The sequence below is a fragment of the Prionailurus viverrinus genome, chromosome C2, assembly GCF_022837055.1.
Source record: "Prionailurus viverrinus isolate Anna chromosome C2, UM_Priviv_1.0, whole genome shotgun sequence".
Lineage (NCBI taxonomy): Eukaryota > Metazoa > Chordata > Mammalia > Carnivora > Felidae > Prionailurus > Prionailurus viverrinus.
The window spans coordinates 93,372,332-93,383,212 of record NC_062569.1 but is presented as its reverse complement, the minus strand read 5'-3'; positions in this window follow the sequence as shown (position 1 = coordinate 93,383,212).

Below are 10,881 nucleotides of genomic sequence, written 5' to 3'. Positions count from 1 at the left end.
CATTATTTATTGTCAACTTTATTGAATTAAGATGAGAGAATGTGGTTTTTAGAATCTGTTAAGTCTTTCTTTGTGGTCAAATATGAGTGATTTTTGTAAATTTTCTATGGGTACTCCAAAATGTTTTGTTGTTTGTTTGAGGGATATTAGACTCTATACAGAACTATTACATCAAGTTTATTGATTGTATTATTCAACTCGTATGTCATCCCATATTTGTTATATACCAGATTTGCCCAATTCTGAAATAAAGTATTAAACTCTATCACTATAAATGCATTTTATCAAATTCTTCTTGTATTTCTTCTAATTTTTTGCCTTATATATTTGGCTGTTATTTTGTTTGGATTATACACCTATCAAAAGTTGAGAAATAACATTAGTAAAACCAATGAGTCATTGAAATAATAGAAGTTTATTGCACATACACCAAAGAGACAGTTTGCCAAAATATGAACTCAGACTCAGAGGTATATTGTTCTGAAGCAGCTTATGTAGTAAGAAAGCAGTGACTGTTTATTCTTCACAGAAATTGGTTATAATATTAGAATCTTCCTATATGATAGGGAATTAATCAGTGGTTACCTCAGATCAACCTTGGGAAACAGTTTAACTATTGCTTATGATTTCTGGAGGCACAAGCAAGAAATGACCCAGGTCACGTTAGCATTGCAAAATAAGCTAAATTAAACTTTGTTTGTATGACTGACCTGGTTTTATCTGCACAGGGAATTTTCAAGGTTGGTCTTTGTTGTTTTGGTTTTTTTTTAATTTTTTTTTTCAACGTTTATTTATTTTTGGGACAGAGAGAGACAGAGCATGAACGGGGGAGGGGCAGAGAGAGAGGGAGACACAGAATCGGAAACAGGCTCCAGGCTCTGAGCCATCAGCCCAGAGCCTGACGTGGGGCTCGAACTCCCGGACCGCGAGATGGTGACCTGGCTGAAGTCGGACACTTAACCGACTGCGCCACCCAGGCGCCCCGGTCTTTGTTTTTTTAACAACTTACACATTGCTCAGCCTGTGGTTATCTACATATGTATTTTATCTATGTATCTATATCTGTCTTTATATTCACCTATTTATTCTAAGTTTTGTTACTCACTACCATTTCCTTCCTTATCATCTTGGGCTCTATTATTTGACTAGAGCCCCTTCTAAAGTATTTAGTGGGAAAACATAGGTGTTACTCTGTCTTCTTACATATCTGCAATCTTCTTTCACTGTGGAGACTGAATTATGTCTTGGCTGGTCATGGAGCTCTTGAGGTGCAGTCCTTTTCTGTCAGACATCTGTAGACGTTAGTATTCCACTAACTTCTGACTGCTGGTGATGCAGATAAGAGATCTGATTCTGTTTTTTTTATAATAAGGCAACTTTCTATGTGGAAGTTTGTAAAAAAATTTTTCCCCTTAGAGTTCAAAAATTTTACCAGTATATTCCTAAGTGTGTGTGTGTGTGTGTGTGTGTGTGTGTGTGTGTTCATCAGTTCAGCTTGGAACTTGCAGATCTCATTCAATCTGTAGACTTAGGTATTTCTTGGTCCAAGAAAAATTTCTCCTTTTATATGTTTAATTATTGTCTTTCCTTCATATGTACTTTTTCTCCAATCACATTTCCTATATTGTATGCTAAGTCTCTTGGATCTATCCTTAAGTCTCCCATCTTCTCTCTGATGATTTCAGTCACTTTTTATTTTTGCTCTGTGCTTCGAGATATTTTCTCCATTTGATCTTCTAGCCCACTAATTTAGGTCTCAACAGTGATCATTCTCTCCTTTCATTTATGCAGTATTATTTTAAAAATCTTTTCTTTTTTTCTTCCATTTCCCATTGCCTCCCCCATTCGTTTCCTCCCCACTCTGGTTCCCACCTTTCTTCTCTCTTTCTCTCCCTCCCCCATCCCTTTCTCTTCTTAGGGCTAAAGGTCTTTCTTTTTTCTTGCACTTGTATCTTCTTGGTATTTGTTCTGTCTGTTCCGGTTGATCTTCCTGTCTGCTATTGAGTCTCTTTGGATATGTTGTTATTTCCTTTGTTGAATCAGTGGGGCTCAGGGCTATTTGTGGTGTCTTAACAGGCAGCAGTCATAGATATGGTGGAAAGCAAAGTGGTTTCCTCTCTTTGAGCTCATTGTGTAGAGACAAACTATTCATAAGACTTTTATCGAAGCAGGGAGGAAGATACCCTTTTCTCCCTGGTCTGATTCTCTCAGCCTCAGAGGCAGGGAAGACATAGCTCACCATTCAGTTCCTTCTTGTCTTTTGGGGACCCGGAAAAAGCCATACATCCATGTGGGGCTGAAATCAACCTTTACCCTTAGGATCCACAAGATCTTGGAAAGCCAAGTTTTCCCTGGATATGTTGGTTTGTTTTTGTTCTGAGCACTTCCAGTGATGGTCTGTCTTATAGTCTTGGGAGGGGAATCCTGGCATCTTTCCCACTCCAGGACTCATATAGTGCCCATAGCCTCACATTTATTCATACACCCATAGGTCTTAGCTGCCATTTGACAAAAGATTGTAGTTGCTAGTTGAAGAGAAGGCAACTGTACTCAAACTGCCATCTTCTTGGTGTTCTAGTCCTTAGGCACTTAGTAAGCCCTTAGAAGGTATGAATACCTCTTTGACCTCCATGTCTAATTCTGTGACCTACACATCATCATGATAATGAAGGTGGAGAAGGACAAAGAAGAGAAAGAAAAGGAGGGGGAGGAGAATAAGAGAATGAAGAGGAAGAAAAGGAAGAAAAGCAAGACACAGGTGCCCAAACTCTTTAGTGATGCAGCTATCTTTTGAAGACTGGTTTTTAGTACAAAGAGATTTCCTTAAATCAATGTCTGCATCTAATATGACCTTCCCACCTTCCTAACTGTCTAATTTTATGAGGAGTGCACCCATGGGTCTGTATTTCTGGATCTGTTCATATATGAATGATTGCCTAATCTTGCCCTGGTGCTCATGGTTGCATAAAGAAAAGAGATGAAATGTTAGCTATTTGGGGCTAAAGGGCATGCAAAGGAAAATCACCCTCATCAGGGTAATAGGATTATTAATGATAAACAGATCCCTTCAAATTCTGATTTGAGAAAAAGAAACACCTGCTTTGTGTCAGATCCACTTCTTGGTCTTTACTGTAAGATGGCTTTGGCACTGCATCTTTGGAAGGAGGAAAAAAAAATCAATCCTATCACACAATAAGCCCAGTATTGCCTGCAGGAATCACCTAGCAGCTCATTTATTCTTCTCTGGGCCACATGGTCAGGTGAAAGTGACAGGCACAATTTGCTCTCTGTGCCCAGTGATCACACTTCAACCTTTGGCTGGGCAGATATGTATATATGCATGGGTACCTGTGTGTGTATGTATATGTGGGAATATGCGGGATTGTACAAGGATTTGGGCTTATCTCAATATTAATAATGATTGATCCAACTTAAGTTCCTCTCCTTTTTAAAAAACAATTTTTAATGTTTATTTATTTTTGAGACAGAGAGGGAAAGAGAGAGAGAGAAGGGGACACAGAATCTGAAGCAGGCTCCAGGTTCTGAGCTGTCAGCACAGAGTCCAGTGCGGCGCTCGAACTCATGAACTGTGAGATCGTGACCTGAGCCGGTCAGAATGAGCCACCCAGGCACCCCTTAAGTTCCTCTCCTTAACAGCACCTTGAAGAGATTATATTACCTGAGAGTTCATAAGAATATACAAAAATATGTAAAAGAGTGAATCTTCTCTTTGGGATAAGTTTACAATGATTAATATGCAAACTTACAAATAATATGCATATATAACTTCACTGTGGTTCACGTATCAATCACCATCCTTCCTTACTGGGGCATCCATTAAATAATCAGCCAAGAGTGGCTGGGAAACATCTTGTCCTTCTTTCCTCCTCCTAGATACCTCAGCTCCTGTAGCTACACTAGCCTGGCTGCTGCTTAGTGTCAAGGCTGAAGGCTTCACTGTGAAGAATTCTCTTTTCTCAACTTACCAGGTTGATGTCCAGTTCTTATATTATTGGATTTAGGTCTCCATTGCATAGAGCTGTGATCCTGTTGTGTTCTCATTTTCCTCTTCCTAAGAGGTTTTGCACACTTATTAGAAGTGTGACTCCTGTGTACATTGGTTTTTAGAGTGATGGGAGGAATTTTGGATTGGGAGAAAGGACAGAGAGGATGTCATGAGAGGAAGGGAGAAGCAACATTTTGGAGCCAAAGGCACACAAGGAATATAATGAGTAGCATGCATGTACATGTGTGCATGCATGCGCACATATGTGCGCGCACACACTCTTGCATATACTTTGTATTACTAATGTCGTTGCGCCTCTCTGCTGATATAAATAATTTAAAACTTGTGGCCATATCTAATCTGGCTAGCACAAATCACAAGAACCTTAGGAAATACTTCCTCCAGTGACAATTGTTAAGCTTCACAATTGCTAAAGAAGTAAAATCTTCTCTGAGGTACTTAAAAATAAGATAGGTTCTCACCCGGATAGTTGAATTGTCCTCTTGTGTAAAGTGGTGTGATGATGACTTCTCAAACTCTCACTGATTCTGTGATCACTTAGAACTAGAGAGAAATTTCTCTAGCGAGCCAGAATTAAGAATTAATTATAATTACGCTGCAGTTTAAGTCATAGACACCTGGTATTCATCTAATTCCTTCTTATCCATTAGTCAATTACACACGTCTGTTTTATATGACATGCTGCCCTCAGAAGAAATGAAAAAGATTGTTTCAGAGAGACTCATTGACATGTTATTCACTACAACAGACACGTGTAGGCTTTATAAAGGGTAGAATTTTAACTGCAGATTCAGGGGTAAAGTTCTTATTACTAACTCTGCCCCTGGCTGTATGTGCACCAGTCTAGAAGGAAAGATTAAAAGACCTAACTAGAGATGAATAAACAGGGTAAAAGGAATAATGCAAGAACTTACAAATATTTGAGAGCTACAAAAATAGAAAGAGTTCTGAGCACAGATAAAATTAGACTTAAAATAAGGAAGAAACTTGGAGACCACTGTCAAGTTTGAAAGAGGTTAAAATGAACAATAAGGACAAAATTCTAAAATTGTAGCTTTTTGGCTGTAACCTAAGCTTAATTTCAAAGTTAAACTTATTTCACATATTTTTATTTTCTTTCCATGAGTTTCCATGGCATCATGGAATATTTTCTTTTCCATGAGTTTCCATGGCATCATGAACAGGTTTGCTTTTCCATTTAAATCTTCTCTATTTACAAAGGTATTAAGAGTGCATGATTATTCAGATTTAAGTAGTAAAATAATCATACAGCCTCATAGCTAGATCGAAAACAAACTATTGTAGAAATTATGTGTAGTGCTTATAAAAATGTGTAGTTTAGTTGAACTTGCTTTCCTATCATGGAATCTATGTTTATGGATTGACCGTAGGCAGATGCCTACATTTTCTTATCTTTCTTGGTAATGTCAGTCTGCTCCTCACTGCTGCTTAAGATGTTAGCCATGTCTTTATCAATGGTCAAAAGAACCAGAGCACAACTTGATAAGGTTTTCCTCACCGAAAGGGAAGGCTATCTCTTGCCTTGTGGCTATAACCTGAAATATTTGACCAAGTCATCCTTTCATGAATGTTTCTTGTGAAGTTGATCTGTTTGCTGCTTTTGTTTTCCATGATTCAGCAGACACTCTGATGTAGTTGATGTTGGCTTCAATATGGCCAATCCACTTGAATATACCATCTTAAACACCCTCAAAACACTTTCAGTTCAGAAAAGAGAGTGGCTGACAGGGAGAAGCAAAAAAAACCAAAAAACAAAAAAAACAAAAAAAAACCCAAAAAACAAAAAAAAAAAACACATTAGAGTAGCAGTCAGTGCCTGGTCTAAAGTAGGTGTTCAATGAAAAGAAACACACATATTAAAAAAATAAATGGATTCTAGCCCCAGCTCTGTCACTATTTATCTAAGAGAACTTGGGCGCATCTCACTTTGGGCCCATTTCTTCATCTATCAAAACCCCAGTCCACTGAACTCAAGTCATCATGAGGGGATTTTCAGTTAAGAATTATCACCCTTGGGCGCCTGGGTGGCTCAGTCGGTTAAGCGTCTGACTTCAGCTCAGGTCACCATCTCACGGTCCGTGAGTTCGAGCCCTGCGTCGGGCTCTGGGCTGATGGCTCAGAGCCTGGAGCCTGCTTCTGATTCTGTGTCTCCCTCTCTCTCTGCCCCTCCCCCATTCATGCTCTGTCTCTCTCTGTCTCAAAAATAAATAAGCGTTAAAAAAATTTTTTTTAAAAATTAAAAAAAAAATGAATTATCACCCTTGCTGGGCAACTAAGTCACCTACAACTTGGGAGCCTCCACAACTATTGATGCCTAGACTCCACCTCTAGTGATCATGTTTCAACTGGTCTGGAGATGGGGCCCATGCATTTATATATTTTGAAAGGTTCCATTGTGGTTCTAATGTGCAATGAGAATTGAGAGAAGCTGCCCAGAAGAAAGCTTTCTAGCATCTTTTTCCTCCTTGTGGGAGAAAGACTAATTCATCTGCTTAGATGGCCCAAGTCTGATGATAATTTTTCCAGCTTTCTCTATTGGGCAGCACTATAGGGTTTATGTTTGACCTGACCTCCTTTGGATCATGTTCTGCTCAGCCTTGTGGAATGCCATCCGGGGGTAGACAGCCCCTTGCAGGGGAAGTCTGTGATTCTGGTTGGTTACATTCGATTCAGGGAGAATGTAAGAAGCTCAATTCCGGTATGGTAAAGCTGACATTTAGATTCCTTTCTCAAGTCCATGTCAATTTATTTATTTTAAACTCAGAGAAGGGAAACTACACCAACAAACTTCACCAAATCTAACCCTACCCCAAGTGTCATGAGGACTAATTAAGGTAGGTTCTTGAATGTGCTTTGTAAACAGTAACAAGCTCCCAGATATTTACTATTATCTACAGTTTCCTACCAGATCTAAAATTGTGAATACTCTGAGATGTAGTGCAGCAGCATCACATTGAATGTGGCTGGCAAGTAACAATTCAGTACCAATAGTGTTATGATATCCTGTCATAGAATACGGTATTAGATAAAGGAGAATGTTATAGTGAGTAGCAGTGAAGTGGGAATCCAGAGGCTTGGATTCAAGATTCAGACATTTTGATTCCCGGACAAGTCTCTCTTTGCTTAAATTTTTTTCATCTCTCAAACAAGTGAGTCCATTTCATACCTTTAAAGTTTCTTCTAGCTCTAACATTCTAGAGAATGTTGATGGAATTGAATTGCTCATGAAGTTGGCAGTGACTGATGTGGATAGGACATGTCCAAGTGTTACTATCCCCAGAAATGTTCTGCCTTCCTATTTAGTATCTACAGTTTATAAGCCATTAAAGAAAATTTTTCTTCAGACACCTGTTCTAAGGAGAACATCCCAACGGGGCTGCTTAGGGAGCAGTTTTATCCTCAAGAAAGGAAAGAGGTCAGTTACACCCTGTTAGGATGTCCTTGGAACCACAGTAGAGGGGACGGCCATCTCGCCAGCCAGCGCAACCCAACGAAAAGCCCCTAGTAGTGTGCCAGAACGAATTGGAGGTCAACCAATCACCCAGCGACAGCACGACCTGATGCGAAAAAGGCCCACCTGGACCTAAACCCAGAACTGCTGCAGCTTAAAAACTCCACCCCACCACACCTGGGGGTGACTTCCCTGACTCCATTCTCTCTCTCTCTCTCTCTCTCTCTCTCTCTGTGTGTGTCACAGAATCTCACCCGAGACCTTAGTTCCCAAATAAAGCCTTTGACTGCTAAAAGTTTTTAGCCTCTGACTCCTATCTTTACCCTGCCTTACACCTGACCCTAACATTTGGTGCCGAAAGCTGGGGGGAGGTAGTAGCTCGCCTCCCTTGGCTAAGCTCCCTCCTTGCCAAGCCAGAGGCCAACCACCCTACTCTCAAGCGCCTACAGGAGGCGGTAAGTAGGACAGACCCCTCCTTCCCTCCTCCAACTACAGCTGACACCCACGAGAGACGTCTCGCAAGTCAGTCTCCTTTCCTCCGCACGCCGCAAGGCCCGCACACCAATAGGCCCCTTATTGCGGCGCGAGGGACGCCTCGCCCTGCCACGCCAATGGCAAGTAACGAGTCTAAACCTCCTCGATCTCTTACCTACCCCCCAATGTCTGTTAAAAAACTTACGGCTCCTGGGCTTACAAGGTGAAAAGGTGAACTTCGTCGTAACCGACTCTTCCGTCTTTGCACTGCAGTCTGGCCTCAGTACAAATTAGATAATGATTCTCAATGGCCACCCGAGGGGTCTTTACAATAACCAAATCTTAACCGATCTGGACAATTTCTGCCATCGGCTGGGAAAATGGGGAGAAATACCCTACGTCGTGGCCTTTTGGGACCTCAGGTCTCGCCCCAACCTATGTTCCTCCTGCCCCTCTGCATGCATGCTCCTTGCCCGCCCACAACCCCCCGACGACCCCACCTCACCAACTTCCCCCATCTCCGACCTGTTAGAGGATCTAGCCACGCCGCGCACCAGCCCTCGCCCCCTTCCGTACTCCCAACCTCCAGCCGACCCGCCCTCGCCTCCCATATCATCCCGAACTCGTGCTCAGGCCCCTCCCAGTGAACAGACCCCAGCGGCCATCTTACCTCTCCGTGAGGTGGCAAGACCTGAAGGCCTGGTTCGCGTTCGCGTCCCCTTCTCCCTCCAAGACTTATCCACCATTGAAAAGCGGCTAGGGTCATTCTTGTCTGACCCCACCCAATACATTAAGGAATTCCAATAGCTTGCCCAAGCCTACAGTCTCACATGGCATGAAATCCATGTAATCCTCACCTCTACCCTCACCCCTGAGGAGAGGGAGCGCATCCAGGCCGCAGCCAGGGAACATGCAGACCAAACCCACATGACCGACCCCACTATGCCTGTAGGGGCCGATGCTGTCCCGGCGCCCGACCCCAATTGGAACTACCAACATGCAGGCAATGGTCACTGGCGCCGGGACCAGATAATCCCGTGCCTACTAGCAGGCATGAGGGCAACCTCAACCAAATCAGTAAATTTTAACAAACTTCAAGAAATAACACAGGACCCCAATGAAAACCCCGCAGCCTTCCTTAGCCGGCTCACAGAGGCACTTACCCAGTATACCAGACTAGACCCTACCACCCCCGCCAGGGCCACAGTATTGGCCACCTACTTTATTTCCCAATCAGCCCCTGCTATTCGAAAAAAAACCTAAAAAAGGCCGAAGATGGTCCTCAAACCCCTATGGCCGACCTGGTAAAGATGGCTTTTAAAGTTTTTAATGGCCGAGAGGAAGCTCAAGAACAAAGGCGATAGGCCCGTCTCCAACAAAAGGTACAATTACAGACCCAAGCCTTGGTAGCTGCCCTGAGGCCAGCCACAATAAAGCCCTCTGGACCATGGCCCCCTCCGGGGCCAAGCTTTAAATGTGGCCAAGAAGGCCATTGGTCTCATCAGTGTCCCCATCCCAAAAAGCCTACCAGTCCATGCCCATTGTGCCAGCAAATGGGCCATTGGGAATCCGATTGTCTTAACCCAGGGGACGACAGACTAGCAATGCCCCCACGTGGCGAGGCTTCACCCCGATTGGACTCTGCCTTCCAACTGCTGGAGATGGAGGATGACGACTGATGAGGCCCAGACTCAGTAACTCCGGTGACCCACGGTGAGCCCAGGGTAAAACTCCAGGTAGCGGGTAAGTCCATCTCCTTTCTGTTGGACACCGGGGCTACCTATTCCGTCCTGCCGAGCTACTCCGGCCCCACCACGCCGTCCTCCATTTCTGTCATGGGCATAAATGGCACCCCCTCCATTCCCCCATGCACACCGGTACTCACCTGCTGCCTGGATGGCTTCCACTTCCACCACTCCTTCCTAGTCATCCCCTCCTGCCCTGTCCCTCTGTTGGGCCGAGACATCCTCAATAAATTAGAAGCCTCAGCAACCTCCCTATCTGCCTTACAAAGGCAGATCAACTCCCTAGCACAGGTCACTCTACAAAACCGACGAGCCCTAGATCTCCTGACAGCAGAAAAAGGGGGGGACATGCCTGTTCCTGAGGGAGGAATGTTGCTACTACCTCAATGAATCAGGCTTAGTTGAAACCAATATAGAACACCTAAAGGAAATCTAAAAAACTCTATCCGCCCGCCCAGGATCCTCAGACCCCCTAACCTCCTGGTGGCAATCACCCCTCCTAACTTGGCTCCTCAGTATAGTCACCCCACTAGTTGGTATCTGTATAATACCTATGCTCTCACCTTGTTTTCTCCGTTTCGTACGAAAACGAATTCATGAAGTTTCCCAGGTTGCATTTCACCAAATGGTGGTCCGGCCATATTCCCGCATTCCAACCTCAGACCCCACATAACATGACGTCGCCCTTACACCCGCAGGAAGCAGCCAGATCAGATCCGTCGCCCATTATCACCAGTAAGAGGTTGGAATGTTAGGATGTCTTTGGAACCACAGTAGAGGGGACGGCCATCTTGCCAGCGCAACCCAATGAAAAGCCCCTAGTAGCGTGCCAGAACGAATTGGAAGTCAACCAATCACCCAGCGACAGCACGACCTGATGCGAAAAAGGCCCACCTGGACTTAAACCTGGACCCGCTGCAGCTTAAAAACCTCACCCACCACACCTGGGGGCTACTTCCCTGACTCCTCACTCTCTCTCTCTCTCTCCCTGAGTCACGGAACCTCGCCCGAGACCTTAGTTCCTAAATAAAGCCTTTGACCGCTAAAATTTTTTAGCCTCTGGCTCCTATCTTTACCCTGACCCTAACACACCCAATGTTTTTTTCTCTTCTGCCCTTCAATTTCTGAGCCTATCTTAGCCAAGAAGCCCTCCTATATACTAA